This window comes from Phocoena sinus, chromosome 3 (assembly GCF_008692025.1).
Source record: "Phocoena sinus isolate mPhoSin1 chromosome 3, mPhoSin1.pri, whole genome shotgun sequence".
Classification (NCBI taxonomy): domain Eukaryota; kingdom Metazoa; phylum Chordata; class Mammalia; order Artiodactyla; family Phocoenidae; genus Phocoena; species Phocoena sinus.
The window spans coordinates 37967725-37993510 of record NC_045765.1 but is presented as its reverse complement, the minus strand read 5'-3'; positions in this window follow the sequence as shown (position 1 = coordinate 37993510).

The following is a 25786-nucleotide window of genomic DNA, read 5'->3' as shown; positions in this document are numbered from 1 at the left end:
CTGATGCAGGTCGACTAAGATAAGGTCTAGCAATTGCTACTGCAACATACTCCCCCAGGTATTTCTGGTGCTGGTGATCCAAGAATAGTTTGAGAAGTAAAGATGTAAGAAGTAAATGATCTGGGTCATCTGGAAAGAGAAGAGATCAAGGCTGGCTAAACTTATTAGAGAAGACCTACAGAAGTTGGGGAATTTTAGTTATATGATAACTAAACTGAAATTTCTGGAACTTTTGCCTTAGTAGAAAAATGTTTTTATTTCCCAAAAATGGATGAGAAAAGCTCAGCTACGCTTATTTGAAATTGTCCAGAAGAGAACAATGACAGCTGAAGAAAATTGTTTCTAAGATTAATGTCTGAAATAAGCTTTGTTTGGGGAACTAAAAACTTTGCAGCCACCAGTGCTAACTTCTGCCTTTGGACAAAAAATAAGAATAAAGAACAAACACGCTAGCTGGGACTAGGCAGAGATTGACAGTAACACCAAGACACCCAGAGACATGAAACCTCTGCAACTGTCTTTCCCTTCCCCTTCCCAGAACGTTCCTCCGGCGGCACCTCCAACTCTCCAAGGCACCTCTAGTAATATTAGTGCATACTTAATAACAGAAAACAACTCTGGCTTCTGGCGCAACAAGGTTTCCTTTGGAAATGGGACTGTGGTGCACATGGAGTGGTGGTTTCCACTGAAAAATTTCATTAGGGGTTTTGAGGCCTTCAGCCCAGACCTTTATATTTTTCTAAAGAACAATACTATTCTGTAATAATAAGCAAGATATAATCTAAAATATTCTCTGGCACAGAAAACTTTGTTGTTTCATTCTTTCCATAGTAACAATTATCTTTGGTGATTATATTATATGAGGCGGTGTCCTCCCCATCGTTATTGGGCAACCCTCTATCTTTGCATTTTGTCTGTGGTGGAGGCAGTAGTTTTATCTATAAAGATCACATTTGAAAAGGCCTAGAATGAGAAAAGTGGGTGGAGAGAGGAGTAATTGCAATCCATAATATAGCAATCCACATGCACCAACAGTCTATATGCTGGATAAGAACAGATGAAAAGCATTGCAGCTGTTGATCAGTCATTAGAAACATAACAAGGTCTTCACCTGTATAGAACCTTGAGCAATAGAGCATTTTCAGTTGGTTCAGATAACCCCAGCACAAGGACAGCAAGAAAACTGGAAGTTATCCCATTTGAAGTGACGGTGGGCCTTTCCATCCTCTCTTTCATAAATCAAGTACATCATCCAAGTAACAACAATTCAGTTTATTTCTTCTTTCTTGTCAAGTTCATTGATTTGTTAGCGCTTCCTGTTGGAGACCAAAACTGAAGAGAAAGTCTATGTGAAAAGGGGAAAATTAAACTCTTCCTTCCTGTCAGTTTTCTCCAGGCCATTCAGGCCAGTTCATTTAGGAAAGCACCCTGGCAGGTAAATGATCTATTAAGGCTCAAATAAAGTAAGCAAATATCTTAAAAAAAAAAAATTCTGATTCCATTTCAATTCAACATCAAGTATGAGTACCTTTTATGAAACTGGAAATATGTAGAGGGATGGAGAGGCAGTATAGGATGTGCAGTGGTTAAAAGCATGAATTTTGGGTCAAACAGGCAGATCTTGGTGTGACTCATAGGTCTGGGACTTATAGGCTGTGTGTCTTCAAGAAAATTGTTTACCTCTCTGAGTTCTATAGAACCAAAGTAAGAACATATAACCTCATAAAGTTGTTTAGGATTTAAAATAAGCATGGTAACAGTGATTGACACATAACAAGCATCCAGTGTACAGTAGGGATTATTCTATAAAGATGAAAATCATATAGCCCTACCTTCAAGGCACTCAGAGTTTAATCTTAGGGATCCACAAGATTTTTCTGTGAAGTGACAGGTAGTAAATGTTTTGGGCTTTGCAGGCCATTTACTCTCTTTCATAACTACTCAGCTCTGCTGTTGTTGCATGAAAGAAGCCATAGACATTTGTAAATGAATGAGCATGGCTGTGTTTTAATAAAACTTTATTTACCAAAATAGCTCACAGACCAAATCTGATGACCCCTGGTCCAGTAAAACAGCTTATCATACTAAACTCACTGAAAGTTAGAACTAGTGCTTATGCTGCCCTTTCTTTCCTGAAAAGAATGTTTGGTGGCCCACTGAATAGTTTTTTAATACTAATTGGTATTCTCCCTGAATACACCTTCTACTTTATGGAGGAAATAGGTTATGCGTAATGATGTCAGCCTTGATGTTAATTTTTTCTATTGCATTGAACCGTGGATTCCTGTTAACTAATAAATTAGCACATTTGTAAGCAATTAGTTTAGAAATGTCAAAAAGCAATAAGTTTATAAATGTCAAAGGAATAAGTTCATAAATGTCAGTGGCTCAATATCAGCTTTGTCTGGAACGTGACTCCAAGGAGAAAGCATAGCTCATGATGGCGACAAGTGATTGAGGCTGTCTCCACCAAATCACTAATTTTAAGGACTTATTGGTCTTTCTTAAAAGCATCATCCAAATGCATTTGATACCTAATTATGGTCATACAAATAGTATTCTAAAAATTCTACTTGGACTATGAGATAGTAGTCTAAAGCAAACCAAAACAAAGGGTCTAATGCACCACTCTCAGGATCCTGCATGGCCAAGGCCTCTAGCCCAGAGTCTGTCTTCTACATCTGTAATAATCAATTAAGTACTACCAGAAATTAGAATCTCTCTATATTGTATTTCAAATATTTTTTTTTGAAAATAACAAAATACTGACTCAATTTAAGCTGAATAGTAAGGGGACCTTATTGGTTCATGTATATGAAAAATCCAGGGTAAGGATTTATTTCAGATGAGGGATGATCCAACAGCTCAAACGATGTCAGTAGAGTCTTATTTCTGTCTCTCTTTCTGGTCTGCCTTCCACTGTCACGTCTTATTCTAAGACTGTGTTCCTTCATATTAAAAAGATGGCTTGCAGCAGCTCCTGGCTTACCTGTTTCTTTAGTCACACACTGCGGTAATGAGAATGTATGTTTGTCCCAATATCCTCAGCAAAATCTAGAGAACTGCTGTTTTCAGACCAGCTTAGGTTGTGTGTTTACACCTGAACTAATTACTGTAACCAGGCAGCTAGGGTGCTCTGATTGGCTTAGCCTTTATCCCACCTTCCAGTGCTGGAAGTCAAGGTGGTGTTGGTTCCCCTGGGAAACTGGAGCTGTTGGAATAGGGAAAAGAGGAACTCATATACAAGGAGACAACCAACAAAGGACCAAGAAAGGTCTTCTGCACCCACTGATGAGTGATTTATGCAGGTTGAGGATAGCACATAGAAATAAAGAGTGTTTCCTGTGCTATCACAACTCCTCTCCCTCATCCCCTGCTACCTGCCACTGGCTGCTAGAGGATGTGGTGACTTCTTACCTTGGAAACTTGCAGCCAGCTAGACCCAACATGTCCTACATCCCTTGTAATCTTTGGCCACCTCCAGATGTGAGGCCACCTCCTATGTCATCTGTCCTCTTACGTACTCTTGCTCCATGCTTTATGCCTGGCCAAACATCCCTCTTCTTTCTTTCCCAGCCCTTCCCACTATGTTCTCTGAAGCCTCTATTAGATGAATAACATATACGCTGCCTCTTCAGCTGTTTCACAGAGTCAACCTCACCCTCCTAACGTGCCCCTCTGTCATTTTCGAACTGAAACCTAGATCTCCTAAATTCTAAGTTTTATGTCTCTGTCCAAATATTTATTCAAAGTTTCTACTTGAAAATCGGCAAGAAACCTAAAAGCCAGCATGCCACACGTCTACTCTTAGCTCTGTGTTGCGGAGATTTCAAAGCATGGCTGAAAACTCTGACGTTCCTCCCATCAAGAGGTGGGACTATGTTAACGTTTGGATCTGGGTGGAGCTTGTGACTTGATCAACAGAGTACATACAACAGAAGTAATGTGGTGTGATTTCTGAGGATGAGTCATGAAAAGTCTCATGGCCTAGCCTCCACTGTGCTCACTGGAGCATTCATTCTTAGAACCCTCACCTTCCATGTAAGAAGTCTGACTACCTTGAAGCTGCCATGCTCTGAGGAAGCCCAAGGCACATGGAGAGGCCATGTGTAGTTCTCCGGTCAACAGTCTTGGCTGAGATCACCCTTCAAGTCATGCCAGCCTAGGCCCCGACATATGAGAGAGGAAGCTTCCAGACAATTCCAGCCCACAGCTGTTCTAGTCACCCCTAGCTATCTGAATGATCCCAGCTGAGACCCCAGACATCATGAGGCAGGGATGAGACATCCTCAGTGTGCCTTGTCTGAATTCCTGACGCGTACTATTTGTGAGCATACTAGATGGTGGTTGCTTTATGCCACTCAGTTTTGGGATAGTTTGTTATGCATCAATAAATAACTGGAACGCCTGTCGTTCGTAGTTTGATTTCAAAGCTTAGTGGCTCATGGCCTAGGCTTCCTTTTTAAAATAAAAGCAACTATTAATAATTTTGAGAAGAGTTTGTGTATTTCATGACTCCTCCTTTCAAACTTTGATGTAATTTGAGACATCCTGGTTAGAAAAGGTGTTTGATATTGAGTTCAGTTTCCTCCTTCTAGAATTTGGAGGAATAAGATATAGCTCTTGAAATATACAAAAACTAAAACTTTTTCTGAAATTCTCTCAATTCAGGGCTGTGTCTCCCTATATCTGTCTTGAGAGATTTTACTTATTGGACAAACTTTAAATCCGTTTTTTGTACAATAAATAGCTCATTAAAGTCAAAGTACCCTTACCCTCTAGTTTTGCTTTTCATTATCTTTGCCCTCCTACATTGTAGGCAGTATTGAATAGTGCCAGACTTTTTAGCATCTGGAAATCATATAAAATTCAGTTTGTGAATAAAAATATTCTACCATTTCCTGGTCAATTTATTTTGCTAAATACCAAAATTTGGCTTATTCCTTTGTAAATGATGAAGAGGGGCAAAAACTAATGTAATGAACATCCTGTTGCATAAAACAACTCCATATATTAAGTAACTTAGAAAATATGTTTCTGACTAAAATCGAATTCTAAAAATGAAACCATTCATTGATTCATCCGTATAAATATTCGTTCAGTAAATAGAGTACCCACTACGTGTTAACCATTATATTGGGTAATGAGAATTCAGAGGTGAGAAAATTCAAAGATTTCCCTCAGAGAGATTCTGAAGAGTCATAGAAAATGTATTCCATGAGCTTTCAGTCCCAGTATTGTAACAGCTGCAGAAGTTTCTCAGAAACACATTTGCGGTGTCTCCAACTCCTTTGTCACTGCTGGCAATAAGCAGAAGGAATCTTAGGTGGAGCTGTTCTTTTAGCAAATTAAACACTGATCAAAACTTTGCTCATTTTTTCCACCAGTATTCGTCATCTAATTTTCCATGACCGTTAAGACACTGTGTGTGTGACAAGTATATACAAGATCATACATATAACAAAAAGAAAACACGCACACACAGAGAAAATAAAATATACTAGGCAAAGCAAAATTTGTCATGTAGTTAAAAAAATGTGTATTCACCCCTTAAAAAATATTTGCTACTTTAAGATTTTGCAAGGGACATCCGTTGTTTTTCCTGATCAGTGTAAGTTCCTTTTCCTAGTAATATCACCCTAATTTTGCTTGGGGAAACCAATGCTATTCCATTCTCAGTCTATGTGTTGTTCTAAGTGTGGTGAATCCTGCTCCCCAGATCCAGGGGTGGGCATGTGACATAAGCTGCCAGTCAGCAAATGCCAATCCTCAGGCCACAGGTATTGGCCCCGGGGCATTCACGTGACTCAAGCTAGTCCAGTGAGAGCTTTACCCAAGTACCCGGAAACGCCTAGAGGCACTTCGTCTTCCCTTTAGGGTTACTAACAAATTAGGATGCATCCTTGAGGCTTCAGGCTGCCATCTTACTACCACATGGGAAGATTCATCCAGAGAGTGGAGCCAGCCCAGAAGGCAGAACAAAGATGAGGAGAGAGAAATCACACCTCCCAAGATATTTAAGCCTTTTCCCCCCAGACTAAAAAGCCCTTAAAATTTTTTTGTTTGCTTTTTTTATTAGCAAATCTGTCACTTCTGGTAACTTCTGCTTCTCCAGATGTTTATAGACCGGTATATATGTAGTACTTAAACACTCTGCTTTAATAAGCTGCCTTTCAAGCCATTAGGGAAAGATTTAGAGGTTAAAGAAAGATGTGATAGGTAATTTATGTTTGAATCAACCTCCTCTTTTATAGACTATGTTAAAAAGTACTTATAAATATTTCCACTTGGCATCTTCAGTAATCTTAATGGGTTAAGTGCCCAGCATGTTCTACATGTTCTTCAGTTTACAGTGATCTACCTGAGCAGACGTGTGCTTCCCTCCCATTTACCATTTCCGTTTTCTTATTTCCAACACACACACACACACACACACACACACACACACACACACACACAGAGTTGACCCTTGAACAACATGGTTTTGAACCACCTAGGTCCACTTATCTGTGGATTTGTTTCAATAAATATGTACTACAGTTTAATACATAGTCTGCGGTTGGTTAAATCTGTGGATGCGGAAACACAGATACAGAGGGCCCACTATAAAATTGCATACGGATTTTGGATTTTCTACTGTGAGGGGGTGGATTCTCCTAATCCCCGTGTTTCTCAAGGGTCAACCATATATATACATATATACAGTTCCTGGCTTTAACTTTCTGATTCCAATTCCAGGATTCTGATTCCTATAAACCCAGGTGGAAATTTAGAAATATACATTTTTCACTAGAAACTCAGTAATTCTAATCGATGTAAGCTACTCTTCGTGAAGTACTGGTTTAAGGGATTAGAGTCCTGGAGAATTATAGCTGGAGGAAACTTTACATATGATCTAGTCCAATCTTCATCCCCCACATCTATTTCACAGTTGCAGAGACTAGGACCCAGCCCCAGAAGTGAATGCAGTTGGTGCCAGCACTAGAGTCCAAGTCCCTTGACTCTTTCCAAAGCCTTTTCCACTGCACTTGTGTGGTCTTCACACTCAAACCTGAAAACAGAACACAGCTGTGCTCTCCCCTGCAGTCTGAACTCAAGGTTAAATTTTTAGAAAAAGAAAGAGTAAAAGAATAATGTGAAACCTCTTAGCTGATTTCATGCTATCCTGCTGTGGTCTCCGGTCAGTTATTTCACATGTATAATGATCATACACCTACAGGTTTCTCAGGCTATAATATGTGCCAAGCACTTTGTTAATGCATGTAGTCTCTCTTGTGATGCTCATGGCATCCTTAGGGAAGAGGCACTAGCACTGCTTCTGGATGTGAAAAGTGAGGTCCAGTAATTTGCCCGAATCCCTCAGCCAGGACTCAACTACGATTTCAGCCCTAACAGGCACTGGTAGCTTGCCATACTTGCTTCTCCTCTTCTTCTTTCTCTCCCTCCGTCTCTTCCCTCTTTCCTCCCCTCTCCCCTCCTCTCCCCTCCCCCTTCTCCTCCTATTATTTCTTCTTCTTCTTCTACTCCTTCTCCCTAAGGACTAGACTCTTGACCTCAGCCAGCAAAGCTGCACATGTAGGCCATTTGTTATGATATGGGAGTAGCTAGCAAGGTGTACTATGCCCACAATGTGTAATATTCCCTGGCACTTTGAGTGGTGTCAAAAGCTTTGTCTTTGCCAACAGAAGATGACTTGTTCTAAAATAAAGGCCTAGAAAGTTTGGCTGCCTGGGACATGTTGGAGATCATTGAGCTTGAATCCCCTGAGGTAGGAGGAAAGTCTAGAATATTCCTAATGGTGAAGATGGTGATGATAGTAATGATGGTGATGATGATGATGATAAACAATAGCGGTCATTGAAAGCTCGTGAGTCCCAGACAATGTTCTCAGGGTTCTGTATACATTATTTCTTTTACTCCCCACAGCGGTCCTAAGCAGTAGTAGGAATTCTTATTACTCTCATTGTTTCTGTAAAGAAACTGAGTCAGAAACAGTTTAAGGAAACTGCCACAGTCCTAAGTAAGTAGTGGAGCTGTGAATCAAACTCAAATAGTTAAGTTCCTTAGCTTATGCAAGATAGGATTGTGGCGAAATAATATAATTGAATGACTTGCCCATATCGGGAAGGGTAAATCCCCAATTCAGAGTCTTTAGGAGTATCCAGGAAGACCGTATCTCATGCTTCTTTTCGTACCTTTTCAAGTCCCTTGGACAGTATTAGTATGGAGAATAATGACAATAATATTGTTTACTAATACATTTGGAGAATGTACGTTGGACACTTTAAGCCCTTTGATAGCATTATGACATGTAAGCCCATAGTCACCCCATGAATTGGGTCCTGTTACTAGATTCTTCTTGCAGATAAGGGGTCGCATAACTTGCCAATGTCATCGCCCAAGTTTATATCAAAGTCCTTGCTCAGACACACTTACTGAGTTACTCGAGAAAAGTACTTGAGCTCTCTTTCTTCTAGGTCTAAAAGTGCTAGAAGATTCCACTACAAGAGCTTGCTTATCCCTTACAGAAATAACCCAAGTCTTAGTGTGGCTCTTGGTGGCTGAGTATCCTCCTGGGATATTGTATCTGGAGTTGTCATTAATGTTTTTCTATGACACCAGAGGGCAATGACACAAACCCAAGTGTAACTCATAGCAGAGAGGCCAGATAGGGTCGGTCCAGGACTCACTTGTCCTGAATAGAAGTGAACTTGGTATTGTACTCTTCCAGAACATTCCTGATATGGGGTCCATTGGAAATACCCCAAAAGCATACCCTTTCAGAGACTGCTTGATAATTCCTCAACAATGAATTACCAGAAAGGAAAATGTAAAAGTCATTCAGCTTTATATCCCACAAGTATAATTTTAATAGCTCTCTTTCCATTAAAGCTTCGTTGTTGGTTTTTTTTTTCTTCTCTTACTAACAAAGCAGCTCCCTAGCTGATTTCCCGTCTGTGGTTCTGAGTTGAGTTAGAGTATGTGGGTTGAACCGGCAGCCCACAGTGTGCTCTCTCCAGTACCATCTGCACACCTCATTTAACACTGAATCATGCATTCTTCTGTCTTAATGTATTTCTCATATTGCAGCTTGTATTGTTACTTAAATTTTTGCGTGCTTAAGTCTTGTCTCCTCAAGGAGCTTGTAAGTTCCTTGAGGTCAGGGACTATGATTTATTCTTCTTTGCAGCCTCCATATTGACATTCAGTATGTTGTCAATGAAACCTATTAAAGGAACTCACATGCTGGGTTCTCCTTGCCTTACACATTGTGGTGGCTTCATAATCTTCATAAACTTGAAGTTCTGTCACTTTTCAAGGCACAGTGGTAGATTCCCCAGGAGGGCTTAGTAAGAAGTGGTGGGTAAGGGTTAGACTGCATTGGCTTCTATACCAGCTCCATTACTCATTAGCTGTCTGACTTCAGCACATTTTAAAATCTCTCCAAAGCTAAGTTCCCTCAGATATTACAGTGCTAATAATCATGCCTACATCCCAAATTTGGTTTAGGGATTGAGTAAGTTAACACATGTAAGTTGCTTGGAAGAGGCCCTGGTGTTTGGTAAGTGATCAATAAATGGTTGCTATTATAATTGTTATTACTGTTATCAATGTCCTTCAGCCAAAGACCACTAAGAACACATTTGTAATTGGACAAGTTGAGTTTATTACTCATTGCAATGAGGGAGAACACACAACATGAGGAACAATCGGTCATCTCAGTAAGAGGGCATTAGAAAGAACTTATTACAGGATTCGGACTTGTGTTAGATTTGGGAGAGGGTTTAAGAAAGCAGGGTTTTGCTCTGGATGGATGCTATGAGAAAGTAGGGATAATCCTATGATTGTGTATATAAAGAAGTCTTATTTAGAAGGAGAGACTATAGCTGAATAGCTAAATGAATCTTACATAGAAGTAGGGAATGGCAGACAATGTTAAGGCTGTAACTTTTTTTTTTTTTTACATCTTTATTGGAGTATAATTGCTTTACAATGGTGTGTTAGTTTCTGCTTTATAACAAAGTGAATCAGTTATACATATACATATGTTCCCATATCTCTTCCCTCTTGCGTCTCCCTCCCTCCTACCCTCCCTATCCCACCCCTCCAGGCAGTCAGAAAGCACCGAGCTGATATCCCTGTGCTATGCGGCTGCTTCCACTAGCTATCTACCTTAATTTTGGTAGTGTATATATGTCCATGACTCACTCTCGCTTTGTCACAGCTTACCCTTCCCTCTCTCCATATCCTCAAGTCCATTCTCTAGTAGGCCTGTGTCTTTATTCCTGTCTTACCCCTAGGTTCTTCATGACATTTTTTTTCTTAAATTCCATATATATGTGTTAGCATATGGTATTTGTCTTTCTCTTTCTGACTGACTTCACTCTGTATGACAGACTCTAGGTCCATCCACCTCATTACAAATAGCTCAGTTTGGTTTCTTTTTATGGCTGAGTAATATTCCATTGTATATATGTGCCACATGTTCTTTATCCATTCATCCAATGATGGACACTTAGGTTGTTTCCATCTCCGGGCTATTGTAAATAGAGCTGCAATGAATATTTTGGTACATGACTCTTTTTGAATTATGGTTTTCTCAGGGTATATGCCCAGTAGTGGGATTGCTGGATCATATGGTAGCTCTATTTGTAGTTTTTAAAGGAACCTCCATACTGTTCTCCAAAGTGGCTGTACCAATTCACATTCCCACCAGCAGTGCAAGAGTGTTCCCTTTTCTCCACACTCTCTCCAGCATTTATTGTTTCTAGATTTTTTGATGATTGCCATTCTGACTGGTGTGAGATGATATCTCATTGTAGTTTTGTTTGGCATTTCTCAAATGATTAATGATGTTGAGCATTCTTTCATGTGTTTGTTGGCAATCTGTATATCTTCTTTGGAGAAATGTCTATTTAGGTCTTCTGCCCATTTTTGGATTGGGTTGTTTGTTATTGAGCTGCATGAGCTGCTTATAAATTTTGGAGATTAATCCTTTGTCAGTTGCTTTATTTGCAAATATTTTCTCCCATTCTGAGGGCTGTTTTTTGGTCTTGTTTATGGTTTCCTTTGCTGTGCAAAAGCTTTGAAGTTTCATTAGGTCCCATTTGTTTATTTTTGTTTTTATTTCCATTTCTCTAGGAGGCGGGTCAAAAAGGATCTTGCAGTGATTTATGTCATAGAGCGTTCTGCCTATGTTTTCCTCTAAGAGTTTCGTAGTTTCTGGCCTTACATTTAGGTCTTTAATCCATTTTGAGCTTATTTTTGTGTGTGGTGTTAGAGAGTGATCTAATCTCATACTTTTACATGTAGCTGTCCAGTTTTCCCAGCACCACTTATTAAAGAGGCTGTCCTTTCTCCACTGTACATTCCTGCCTCCTTTATCAAAGATAAGGTGACCATATGTGCGTGGGTTTATCTCTGGGCTTTCTATCCTGCTCCATTCATCTATCTTTCTGTTTTTGTGCCAGTACCGTACTGTCTTGATTACTGTAGCTTTGTAGTATAGTCTGAAGTCAGGGAGCCTGATTCCTCCAGCTCCGTTTTTCATTCTCAAGATAGCTTTGGGTATTCCGGGTCTTTTGTGTTTCCATACAAATTGTGAAATGTTTCGTTCTAGTTCTGTGAAAAATGCCAGTGTTAGTTTGATAGGGATTGCATTGAATCTGTAGATTGCTTTGGGTAGTAGAGTCATTTTCACACAGTAGAGTCACAGTTGATTCTTCCAATCCAAGAACATGGTATATCTCTCCATCTATTTGTATTATCTTTAATTTCTTTCATCAGTGTCTTATAATTTTCTGCATACAGGTCTTGTGTCTCTGTAGGTAGGTTTATTCCTAGATATTTTATTCTTTTTGTTGCAATGGTAAATGGGAGCATTTTCTTGATTTCACTTTCAGATTTTTCATCATTAGTGTATAGGAATGCCAGAGATTTCTGTGCATTAATTTTGTATCCTGCTACTTTACCAAATTCATTGATTAGCTCTAGTAGTTTTCTGGTAGCATCTTTAGGATTCTCTATGTATAGTATCATGTCATCTGCAAACAGTGACAGCTTTACTTCTTCTTTACTGATTTGGATTCCTTTTATTTCCTTTTCTTCTCTGATTGCTGTGGCTAAAACTGCCAAAACTATGTTGAATAAGAGTGGTGAGAGTGGACAACCTTGTCTTGCTCCTTATCTTAGTGGAAAGGCTTTCAGTTTTTCACCATTGAGGATGATGTTGGCTGTGGGTTTGTCCTATATGGCCTTTATTATGTTGAGGCAAGTTCCCTCTATGCCTACTTTCTGGAGGGTTTTTGTCATAAATGGGTGTTGAATTTTGTCAGTAGCTTTCTCTGCATCTATTGAGACGATCATATGGTTTTTCTCCTTCAATTTGTTAATATGGTTTATCACATTGATTGATTTGCATATATTGAAGAATCCTTGCATTCCTGGAATAAAGCACGCTTGATCATGGTGTGTGATCCTTTTAATGTGCTCTTGGATTCTGTGTGCTAGTATTTTGTTGAGGATTTTTGCATCTATGTTTATCAGTGATATTGACCTGTATTTTTCTTTCTTTGTGACATCGTTGTCTGGTTTTGGTATCAAGGTGATGGTGGTCTCGTAGAATGAATTTGGGAGTATTCCTCCCTCTGCTGTATTTTGGAAGAATTTGAGAAGGATAGGTGTTAGCTCTTCTCTAAATGTTTGATAGAATTCACCTGTGAAGCCATCTGGTCCTGGGCTTTTGTTTGTTGGAAGATTTTTTTTTTTTTTTTTTTTTTTTTTTTTTTGTGGTACATGGGCCTCTCACTGTTGTGGCCACTCCCGTTGCGGAGCACAGTCTCCAGACGTGCAGGCTCAGCAGCCATGGCTCACGGGGCCAGCTGCTCTGCGGCATGTGGGATCTTCCTGGACCGGGGCACGAACCCGTGTCCCCAGCATCGGCAGGCGGACTTTCAACCACTGTGCCACCAGGGAAACCCCTGTTGGAAGATTTTTTTTTTTTTTTTTTTTTTTTTTTTTTATGCGTTACGCGGGCCTCTCACTGTTGTGGCCTCTCCCGTTGCGGAGGACAGGCTCCGGACGCGCAGGCTCAGCGGCCATGGCTCACGGGCCCAGCCGCTCCGCGGCATGTGGGATCCTCCCAGACCGGGGCACGAACCCGCGTCCCCTGCATCGGCAGGCGGACTCTCAACCACTGCGCCACCAGGGAAGCCCTGTTGGAAGATTTTTAATCACAGTTTCAATTTCAGTGCTTGTGATTGGTCTGTTCATATTTTCTGTTTCTTCCTGATTCAGTCTTGGCAGGTTGTGCATTTCTAAGAATTTGTCCATTTCTTCCAGGTTGTCCATTTTATTAGCATAGAGTTGCTTGTAGTAATGTCACATGATCTTTTGTATTTCTGCAGTGTCAGTTGTTACTTCTGCTTTTTCATTTCTAATTCTATTGATTTGAGTCTTCTCCCTTTTTTTCTTGATGAGCCTGGATAATGGTTTATCAATTTTGTTTATCTTCTCAAAGAACCAGCTTTTAGTTTTATTCATCTTTGCTATCGTTTCCTTCATTCCTTTTTCATTTATTTCTGATCTGATTTTTATGATTTCTTTCCTTCTGCTAACTTTGGGGTTTTTTAGTTCTTCTTTCTCTAATTGCTTTAGATGCAAGGTTAGGTTGTTTATTCGAGATGTTTTCTGTTTCTTAAGGTAGGATTGTATTGCTATAAACTTCCCTCTTAGAACTGCTTTTGCTGCATCCCGTAGGTTTTGGGTCGTCGTATCTCCATTGTCATTTGTTTCTAGGTATTTTTAAATTTCCTCTTTGATTTCTTCAGTGATCACTTCGTTATTAAGTAGTGTATTGTTTAGCCTCCATGTGTTTGTATTTTTTGCAGATCTTTTTCTGTAATTGATACCTAGTCTCATAGCATTGTGGTCGGAAAAGATACTTGATACAATTTCAATTTTCTTAAATTTACCAAGGCTTGATTTGTGACCCAAGATATGATCTATCCTGGAGAATGTTCCACGAGCACTTGAGAAAAATGTGTATTCTGTTGTTTTTGGATGGAGTGTCCTATCAATATCAATTAAGTCCATCTTGTTTAATGTATCATTTAAAGCTTGTGTTTCCTTATTTATTTTCATTTTGGATGATCTGTCCACTGGTGAAAGTGGGGTGTTAAAGTCCCCTACTATGAATGTGTTACTGTCGATTTCCCCTTTTATGGCTGTTAGTATTTAGCTTATGTATTGAGGTGCCCCTATGTTGGGTGCATAAATATTTACAATTGTTATATCTTCTTCTTGGGTTGATCCCTTGATCATTATATAGTGTCCTTCTTTGTCTCTTCTAATAATCTTTATTTTAAAGTCTATTTTGTCTGATACGAGAATTGCTACTCCAGCTTTCTTTTGGTTTCCATTTGCATGGAATATCTTTTTCCATCCCCTTACTTTCAGTCTGTATGTGTCTCTAGGTCTGAAGTCGGTCTCTTGTAGACAGTATATATATGGGTCTTGTTTTTGTATCCATTCAGCCAATGTGTGTCTTTTGGTGGGAGTATTTAGTCCATTTACATTTAAGGTAATTATCGATATGTATGTTCTTCTTCCCATTTTCTTAATTGTTTTGGGTTCATTATTTCCTTCTCTTGTGTTTCCTGCCTAGAAAAGTTCCTTTAGCATTTGTTGTAAAGCTGGTTTGGTGGTGCTGAACTCTCTCGGCTTTTGCTTGTCTGTAAAGGTTTTAATTTCTCCATCAAATCTGAATGAGATCCTTGCTGGGTAGAGTAATCTTGGTTGCAGGTTTTTCTCCTTCATCACTTTAAATATGTCCTGCCAGTCCCTTCTGGCTTGCAGAGTTTCTGCTGAGAGATCAGCTGTTAACCTTATGGGGATTCCCTTGTGTGTTATTTGTTGTTTTTCCCTTGCTGCTTTTAATATGTTTTCTTTGTATTTAATTTTTGGCAGTTTGATTAATATGTGTCTTGGCGTACTTTTCCTTGGATTTATCCTGTATGGGACTCTCTGTGCTTCCTGGACTTGATTAACTATTTCCTTTCCCATATTAGGGAAGTTTTCAACTATAATCTCTTCAAATATCTTCTCAGTCCCTTTCTTTTTTTTCTTCTTCTTCTGGAACCCCTATAATTCGAATGTTGGTGCGTTTAATATTGTCCCAGAGGTCTCTGAGACTGTCCTCAGTACTTTTCATTCTTTTTTCTTTATTCTGCTCTGCAGTAGTTATTTCCAGTATTTTATCTTCCAGGTCACTTATCCGTTCTTCTGCCTCAGTTATTCTGCTATTGGTCCCATCTAGAGTATTTTTAATTTTATTTATTGTGGTGTTCATCGTTGTTTGTTTCATCTTTAGTTCTTCTAGGTCCTTGATACATGTTTCTTGCTTTTTCTCTGTTTTATTTCCAGGATTTTGGATCATCTTTACTATCATTATTCTGAATTCTTTTTCAGGTAGACTACCTATTTCCTCTTCATTTGTTAGGTCTGGTGGGTTTTTTTTCTTGCTCCTTCATCTGCTGTGTGTTTTTCTGTCTTCTCATTTTGCTTATCTTACTGTGTTTGGGGTCTCCTTTTTGCAGGCTGCAGGTTCGTGGTTCCCATTGTTTTTAGTGTCTGTCTCCAGTGGCTAAGGTTGGTTCAGTGGGTTGTGTAGGCTTCCTGGTGGAGGGGACTCGTGCCTGTGTTCTGGTGGATGAGTCTGGATCTTGTCTTTCTGGTGGGCAGGTCCACGTCTGGTGGTGTGTTTTAGGGTGTCTGTGGACTTATTATGATTTTAGGCAGCCTCTCTGCTAATGGGTGGGGTTGTGTTCCTGTCTTGCTAGTTGTTTGGCATAGGGTGTCCAGCACTGTAGCTTGCTGGTCGTTGAGTGAAGCTGGGTGCTGGTGTTGAGATGGAGATCTCTGGGAGATTTTCGCCATTTGATATTATGTGGAGCTGGGAGGTCTCTTGTGGACCAGTGTTCTGAAGTTGGCTCTCCCACCTCAGAGGCCCAGCACTGACTCCTGGCTGTAGCACCAAGAGCCTTTCATCCACACGGCTGGGACAAGATGGCCATCCCTAGTTTCACATAAATATGATCTCAGGCACAAACCTGCTTGTTTTTTCATTTTGTCTTTAAGTTATTTGCTGAAACAGGCGGCTCATGGTCCCCAGGACTGTCGCGGCTTCGGCCGCCGGGGCCCCTCCAGAGCCGGCAGCCTCAGTGAGGCTGCCCTCCCCTCGGGCTCCGGGGCAGTTCCGTGACGGCAGAGGGAAGAGACCCCCAGCCGGGAGTTCCAGCTCTGCCAAGGCTGTAACTTGTTAAGAAGTAACAGTCACTTGTATCAGCCAGGAAAGAGGGAAATTTGGTTATTTTTCTGTTTTGCATGCTGTTCATGTTTTTTCTATATGCAGACATAATTATGGAGCGGTCTTATTTTTGTCTTGATGCACTGTGGTCACAGAGCGGTCTTGTCTGATGTTGAGCTCTGTGCAGTGGTTTATGTTACATAGGAGAACGTCAAGGCCTGGCTGACAGAGCTAGGCCAGCTTCTGCATGTCTGAGGTGGCTTGTCTCTTTCTCAGTAAAGTAATAATAGCCACCATTGATTGACCAATTTTTACTTCCCAAACATTGCACTTATATCATTCTTACAACCACCCTGTAAAGTAGGTATTATTATTAACAATTTATAAATGAGGAGATTTAGGCCCGGAGGAGTTGAGCAAACTCAGCCGAGGTTACAGAGCTGGGAAGTGATGGAGCATCGTGAGAACCCAAGACCAGTCTGAAATGTGTGATGTTCAGCCCTATGACAGTAGCAGCTGATTGAGGACCTACACTGGGTCTGGTGCTTTGCAAGTGCTATCTCATTTATTCATGATCATTCTCTCAAAGTCTTGTCATCTAGGATGAGATGCACGACTAATATAAACTCTATCATGCTAAGCAGTCCCAACTATGTTACAAGTGTGTAGAAGGAGGAGTGATACACTCACTTGTTCTGTGAATTTTTATTGACCATCTCCTCCAGTGTGGAGGTATCATGCTAAATGCCAAGTCTAGAGTTGTAAGAATGAAGTAAATTAAGTCCCTGACCTCTTGCAAATTATATTTTGTGGGAAAGATTAGCATTAAACAAATATATATATGTAATATATATACACATTATATGTATGTATATAGATATATATAATATATATATATATATATATATACACACATACAATCAGAAAAGTCCTATGACCGGGGGTAAGGTGGGGAGGGATAAATTGGGAGATTGGGCTTGACATATACATACTACTATATATAAAACAGATAAATAAGAAGGACCCTACTGTATAGCTCAAGGAACTATACTCAATCCTTGGTAATGTCCTATATGGGAATAGAGTCTAAAAAGGAATGGATATACGTATAACGGATTCACTTTGCTGTACACCTGAAACTAACAAAACAATGTAAATCAACTATACTACAGTAAAAGTCAAAAGAAAAAAAAGAAAGAAGGAAAAGGCCTGTGAAGACAGGAAACACATTGCTATAGTAGGCAGAAACAATACAAGGGTAGGACAGATGGATAGCCCTAGGTAGGCAGGGAAAGATCTCTGAAGAAGTAACATTTCAGCTGAGACCTGACAACTGAGGAGACAGCTTTGAGAATAAGCAAGGGAAGAACATTCCAAACAGGGGGAAAAGAATCTGTGACTAGAAAAAGCTAGGGAAATCCTGGAACGTGAAGAGGATCCAGGGTATCTGGAACATATGGCTTGAGATGAGATGGGAAGACAGCAGGGCAGATCATTTAGGGCCTGGTAGGTTTAACCGAAGAATCCACAGACTCTTCCCTCAATGCTATGGGAAGCCATTAAAGACTTTTAAGTAGAAGGATGAATTGATTATAAACTAGAGCCTAAGGGTAGCAGAGAGGTGTTTGAGTTGAGCCATGGAGGATGGATATTATTAACAAAGGTGGAGAATGACATACCAAAAACAGTAGAGCGTGAAAAAAAAGGCACAGATTTGGGCAACCACAGAACAGGTGTCAGGATAGGTAACTGCGTGCTGCTGGAAAGGAGAGTTCACGCTGAGGCCAGAGGGTGCAGTGGGAAGGTCATTCTGGGAATTGTCCTTGGAGTCAGAGTGTGGGACTCAAAGTCCAAATTTCTGTAGAGAATGGAGAGTCATAATATCCAGGGATGTATGATTGACAGGGGAAACAAGGACCTAATTTCTGCTGCTCTTTTCTTATTTCTGTGGTTTGGTTTGTGAGTACTCATTGTTTCTTCTCAGATAAAACCCAGTGAAAACAGAGCCCGAAAGACAGACTTGGCTTGCTTATGAATGCAAACAAAACAAGCACAACCTTTGAGGTTTACAGTATCAAAGAGAGCATTTTTCCATGTTGCTAATGCTTTTATTGTGATTAGTGTTATTAATTAAGTAGTTCTTCTCAAAAAGCCTCAGACTTCTAGGTTTTGGCTGGTACCAGAGAAGCCTGATCAATATTCTGGACAAACATGTGGCTTTTCTGTTTAAGGAACAAGGACTTTATAAAAAAAACTTTTCATAATATTGTCATTTTGGCCATATTTAGAAGTTCAAATAAACAGCAAAACGTTTTTCAAATGCGTGGCGAAATACCGATATGGCTGAGGGCCTGCCGTCTGCTCCTGTGAAAGGACCACGTGAAACTGTAGGGAAGCAGGAGATTTCTGGAATGTTGTGTTGTAACTGTGGGCTGTATTATTATAATTGTTAGAATTCTTTTTAGTTGTAACAAACTTAGTCTTCCTTAGCCTAGGACAAAAATGGGGGGTATTTAAATAAGAGTAGGGGACACTGCTTATGATTTTCCATCCTTACTATCTATCCACCTCGTATACGGTAACCATATATTAAAGCCCTCTGGGCAATCACCTCTTCCCCACCTCAATCCATGGGCTTCAGCAGAGCCGGCTTGGCTTTCGCTCTGGCAGCAGCCTGGCCGTGTGATTCAGGCCTGCCAGGATTGCCTCACATTCCCCCAGGCCCTGGGTATTGGCTTAGGATGGCCAATTTGAGCCATTGAGAAGCATTCAGACTTCTACTGGCAATCCTGAAAAAGGGTCTCACTGAGAATAAACCCAGCCGAATACAGTGCGGGGAGATTCTGGGAGCCATCTTGTGAGTATGAGGGGTGAGTCTGCCAGAGAGCTGGGAGGAAGCAGTGGAGAAAAAGAAACAGTTGCATTGCTTGAGGCCTGGAGCAAGTGGTGCCTGAAGCTGTATAACCCCAAATCGTTCACTAACATGAAACAATAAACTCTCTCCCTGCTTGAGTCAGTTTGGATGGAATTCTTCTGTCCTTGCAACTGAAAGATACAAGAGGGTGGAGGGGATCTTATGAAACCAAAGAACAGGAGCCCTGATGGGGATCAGAAAGGGCCTGGAAGTGGAAAATAGAGACCCATACAGAACTCCAAGCAGACTTCTTTTTCTTTCTCTTTACTCTGATTCTGCCTGGGTGCCTTTTTGCCCTTCTCTCACTGCTGACTGGCTGCCTCTCTTCAAGTCACCTCCTCAGGACCTGGCTACCAACAGCTCCCAAGTGTGCATGTTACACCCCAGTTGTTGGAAGGGATGAACTAGAGCCTCTCTAGATCCTACTTCCAAATCAACTGGAGAGAAGCCCTGAATGGCTTGAGTTGGACTGGGTAGTTTTGGGAATAAATTCTATTATCTGAGCTCCATGGGAAGCTTTGGATGTAAAACGTTCTGCTTCAGAATGGGTTTATTAGCCTCCCCCTCCCCCCAACACCACCCCTCCTTTCTCAGAGGTTTAGAAACAGGGGTCATGACAGGCATGCTCAGCATTGACAGAGATGGGCAGTCATGTCCATTGGAGAAATATTTTTAACTTTGGCAAGAGTCATCTGTGGTCAGTCCTTTACAAGTTGGACCAGCTATCTCAGTTTTTCCAGGACTGCAGGGTTTCCTAGCACAAGGGATTTTAGTGCTAAAGACAGGACAGTCTCACACAAATCTGGATGGTTGGTCACCCTCGATTTGCTGGGGCCAGGCTGAGTCTTTATTCCTAAGACTAGGACAGGGCGCTAGCTTCATGGTACTCCAACGAAAATTGTGGTTTCAGGAGTCATGCAGAGGCATTCAACCATCTTCTTCTTGTTCGTACCTCTGATCAGGGTCATCTTGTGTTCTGTACCATTGGACGAAAAATAGTAATCGCTCATTAGCATTTCTGTGTAATAATGAATGCAGTGCTGGTAGGTTTATGAACTGGTAAAAGACCACTTTCTGATTTTGGCCAGGGATGTAGGATTCAATGGAGAGAAGATGGCTGCACAGAGTGGGGGCAGAGACAGCATCTCATGGTGTGACTTTCCCTGGGCCTTTTGGTCTCCTAGAGGGCACACAGCTGTCACCGACCCTCTCTGGAACTCAGGGACCTGCAAAAAGAGACAGAATCTCACTTCTGGTTCCACCACTGACCTTTATTTAACATTCAGGCTTCTATCACCATCATGGAAGATTTCAAACTAACAGTCTAGTTTCAACTTAGGGAGGTAGCTCCTGACCCTGGATGCATATTAGCATCACTTACAGAGCTTCCAAAAAATATCCCAGTGCCTCTTCCCTCCCACCAGACTAACTGGATCAGGATTGCTGGAGTAGGAGTTCAGGCTTTTGTGTTTAGAAATTCTCCTTGGGTGATTCTAAGCGGCAGCCAGCTTAAGCATCTCTGGTGTAAAGGACCAAACACTGCATTGCAGAGTGGGGAGAAGTCCAGCCTCCTAACAATGAAGATTTTCCAACTTCCCAGTACAGCTCAGGTGTCCACTGTGTTCTGTCAACCATGTCCAGAAAGGTCGGCATCATCTAGTGTGGGCTTGGCTACTGGGGCCCCAGCCTGACCCTGTGGATCTGGGGGCAGTGCCCAGTCAAGGGAACCATTGAGAGTTGGATAAACACTCCAAAAGTGTCAATATGGTCATCTTTTCCAAAAAGAAATGCCATTAGTGGAGATAAAAGGGACATTAATGGGGTCTCATCTCCTATACTTCTCATTAATAAAAGCTAACAGCCCCTCCAAACCCTCCATCCACAATTTGCTGTTCTTTGTGAAGAGAAGAGTGTGCTTGGGAGGAGAGAGAAAGAAATAATGGAGAAATATGGCAAAAAAAATGTGGGTGAAGGGCTGTGAGGGCCTTGGGGAAGTGTTGGAACCTGCTTAGAAACAAAATGTTTGAGCCCAAGTTGCCAAAAGAACAGAGGGCAGGGAAACCTACTCCCTTAGCCCAACCAGTACCATAAACTTCAGCGGGGAAGAAAACCCTGACTTTGAACAGCTGGAGTACGGATTTAGTCTAGTCCACTTGATCTGTCTGGGTGTGCCCCTCCCAGGAGCAGTTAAACCCCTAGCATCAGAGAATGCCTGGCCTGCAAAGGGCCTTAGTGCCTGTCAACTCCAGTCACTCACCTTACCAACGGGGAAACGGAAACCTCCCTCCAGGGGAAGGGACTTGCTAAATAAATGTCTCAGCTAGTTAGGGGTGGGGCAGGGACTAGAGATGTCCCCTGACTTTGGAGATTGTGAGTGTTCTACTTAGAAATAGGATTTCCCAGAAAGAGCCCCAGTGGACCCTATGTCCTCTCTTTCAAGACACAAGGACATTACCTTCTCAACTGCCACTCTCACTTCCAACAGGGTCAACCCTAAATCTCACTGTGAAATAACCACTGAACCAACAGATGGATTTCACTTTTTTTTTTTTTTTTTCTTTTTTTTTTGCGGTACGTGGGCCTCCCACTGTTGTGTCCTCTCCCGTTGCGGAGCACAGGCTCCGGACGAGCAGGCTCAGTGGCCATGGTTCACGGGCCCAGCCGCTCCACGGCATGTGGGATCCTCCCGGACCGGGGCATGAACCCGTGTCCCCTGCGTCGGCAGGTGGCCTCTCAACCACTGTGCCACCAGTGAAGCCCGGATATCACTTTTGAAGCAAATATCACACTCACAATGAGACTTACTCTGAGAACTTTCTCCCATTTTGCCGTTCTGCAGTATGGCTGTTTATTATATCATCATATAGCATTTTGGCTTTAAAATTTTTTTTTCTTTCATTCTTTTTTTTTCTTTTTTTTAAGACAATAAACCAAATTATTTCAGACCAGTGAGACATATCCACATAGACTAGTGACTATGACAAATTTGACCATGTTTTCGAAGAAGAGTGTTTTCATTACTTGAAAGTATGCTCCACAAACCCAGTTAGGAGACTCAGTTCCTTATGAGAGGTCATTAAGGTCTTCTTAAGTAACACACATTCAATAAGTACTTTTAGTGCCTGCTATATGTCTCTGTGATTGTTGTTGAAATTACAAAGATGAAAACAGTTAATCTCTGCCCTTAAGTTTACAGTAAAGTGGGGGTAGAATAATTAATTAAGATGATAGTTGTTTGCAGGATACTAGAGTCTCTAAAATGGTTGATAAAATGGAGCTTTTCCATGCATCTGAAACATTTTCCAGTCTTCTGCCTCAGAATTTTCTGCATGCTCTTAACATCCTCAGCAAACCTTTTTGTTATGCAAAGTACAAAGAGCAAGATCAGCCCAGCTCCACTTCAGAGGATTACAAACAACTCAGTGGGGCAAGATTCCATGAGGTAGTTCTTGTACACAGCAACCCCCCCGCAGAGCACGTGACCTTTCTTGCCCCAAAGTAACGAATGGGATGCATGTATATGCTGGTCTGTAAAAAGGCAGTATATCTCAGTGTCCTAACCTCTGTGAAAGATGTGAGGGTGTGTCTCCCTCTGGCCCCATCTCTAAATCCCCTGTAGCCCTGAAGTCCCAGCCTGTCCCCAGGTGGCAGGGAGAAGGGGCTCCTGTCATCTGGCTTTGCCGATATGCCAAGCTAATGGCGCGAAGCTCTCTTGGCCGTCCAGGATGGAAGAAACAGAACACCAATTTAAATCATGAAAAAAAGTCAGTGAATCTATCATCATTAATCTTGCTGTCAGTTTTAATTTGGGGGACATTACCTCACTCAACACCAGTTGAAAAGAGCTGCCAAAGCCGATGATGTCATCATCACTAGCTGCATCTGACCCTGCCTGCGGATTCTCAGAGCTCGGAGCAAGTTAATAAATCCCCTGGTACTTGGACACACAGTGGAGTTTTATTACAATGAAGGTATAACCCATGATGTTGTTTCAATTAAATGGTCTGAGAAAATACTTTCTTGTGTTTAGCAAAACTGTAGAATATAATTATCCTCATGCAGTTGGGCCTGTTCACTGTGCTGATGTGATGATTATATTCTCTGCCCCCCCCACACACATGCATGCGCGCGCACACACACACACACACACACACACACACACACAGCCTCAGAGAGGAGTGGAAGGGTGGCTCTAAAGACAGCTGAATATTCCACACAAGTACCTTTTCTAGGTCACCACCTAGAGACCTGGCTGGTCGCTGCATAGCTTCATAACTACACCAAGGCATCCAGGAACCTTTTGTGTGCCAAGCAATTGAGGGAAGTCTGGGGCTTGGGATTGGAAATCTCAGTCAGGGCAGAACGTTGACTCTCTAAAAAGGGGGCTGATACACTGAGGAAAACCTGGAGACCAACAGCTGCCCACTCAAAACTCGGACCTCTTTGCTCTTCAAATATTTATGAATAATTTCCTTTGACATGTTTGCTAACCGTTAAGCATATGAGTTTTTGCCGGTTCTTACTCATGGCCCATCTGAAGTCCCTGGCCTGACCCTCCTGTGAAGTCATGCTGCTGAACGGGCGCTGTCGTGTCAGGGCCATTGCCATAGCGTCGGCACACTGGGAGTAAACACAGGCTTGGCGGATCCCTGTCATTTCAGCAGGAGGGGAACTGGCAGCGGGTGAGAAGGCTCCTTCCTTTCAGCCCAATGTTCTTTTCAGCAACACGGCAAGTTTAGAGGACACCACACTTGGTACGTGAAGTAGATGAGCAGTGTTTTCAAACACTCCTTTGGGGGTGATTATCAACTCTCTGCACCGAATACAGGATGTTAGGTATGTGTGACTGCATGAATATACACATGGACACACACACACACACACACACACACACACACACATTTTAAAGCTTTTAAACATAATGAGAATCGGTTAGCATCAGAAACCTGGCCCAATTCCCCATGAGTCCTTTCCCTTTGACTTATTCCAAGTGACTCCTACAAACTCTTCTTTTCCCCCACCCCAGTGAGCTCCCCTAAATGGCCCTCATCAGTCATGCCAAATGGTACAGTTGGCTTTGCATGGAGCACAAATGAGGGCGAGGGGAAGACCCCCAAGCTCATTTTTCATGCCCATCTCACACAGGAACTGATCCTAGGTCTCCAGGGGTGAGCAAGCGGTACACAAATTCACTGTCCCTCTTGCCCTCCCAGATAGAGGCCCTCGGAGATTCTTTATTATCATTTTTAATGGTCTCATGTAAAGCGTATCTATTCACAAGATACATTGCCTGATGTAAGAATCTATAACTGCGTCCTGTTAGCAATTCGTGCTGTTTATGGAGCACTGTCCTGACATACTTGTTAAACCTCAATAAATATGTTTTTAATAACCATATGGTATTTAACATATAATAACTGTCTTATTAGGTTTAAATTAAATTCTTGCTTTTGACACTTAATTTAGAGTGTGACCAGTCTTTTCCTGGCTAAGAAGGGATTTGAAATAACTATGGTAAGGATACTTCTTTTGGAGAGAAGAGAATGTTTAAACGTCATGTGTTTTGATGATATGATTAAAGTAAGTTGCATTTTTAAAAGTTCATACAACGAGGATCCTAGTGAAAATAACCTACAGTGGAGTTGTAACGGTAAAGGAAATTGACTAGTTAAAGGGCCACATTCAGAATGCAGTTATTTCATGCCTGGTGCACGTAAGTCTCTAAGGTATGCTAAGAGTACAGCTGGGGCTTATCTCTCTTTTTGTTCTTCGTGTCCTTTATCACTGCACAGCATGAAGGTGGTAGACAGTGCTGAATCTGGGCAAAATAGTGAAGAACAAAAAATTAGGTCACAGTGCACTCACTTCCTTTATAGGTGACCCCCCTACCCTTTTTATTGTTGTTTTGTCACTACACTCATTTTGTCCCTTGGTTACTCAGTTTCCCACACAGGCGCCTGAAAAAGACTATATATCCTTTCATGCTGCAACACTTTCCTTAACACTTTGATAGTCCCCAGTGTGGAGCGGGAACAGACAGAAAGAGGCTTGCAGAGAGCTGGCTGGGGAGATGCGTGCCATGGTTGTGTTTGGATGATGGAATTTGTTCAGGCAGAAAGATTGCCCAAAGTGCTCTGGAGAAGCCAGAGAGAGAAAGTGAGTGTAAGTCTCGGCCTAAGAAGCACCTGCTGTGCGGGACTGGGTGAAGCATGAGGGAAAGAAAGCCCAAGTGAGAGTCGGGATAAGTGGAAGAGAGAGGTTGAGAGAAAAACCAACTGTTTGAAGAGTCTAAGAGTGAACTGATTTCAGGAAAGGCTCTGTGAAGGAGACGGCACTTGATCTAAGCCTCAAAAGCCTTATTTAGGTAATAGGAAGCCCTGGTGAAAGCAGAGGTCATCTTAGTCTAGACAGTGGTCCTGTGGTCCCCGATCAGCAGCTTCCGCCTCACTGAGGAACCTGGTAGAAATGCACATTCTTGGGCCCCATCCCAGATCTATGTAACCAGAAGCTCTGGGGACGACGCCTGGCACTCTGAGTTCTCTAAGTCCTTCAACTGACAGATGCAT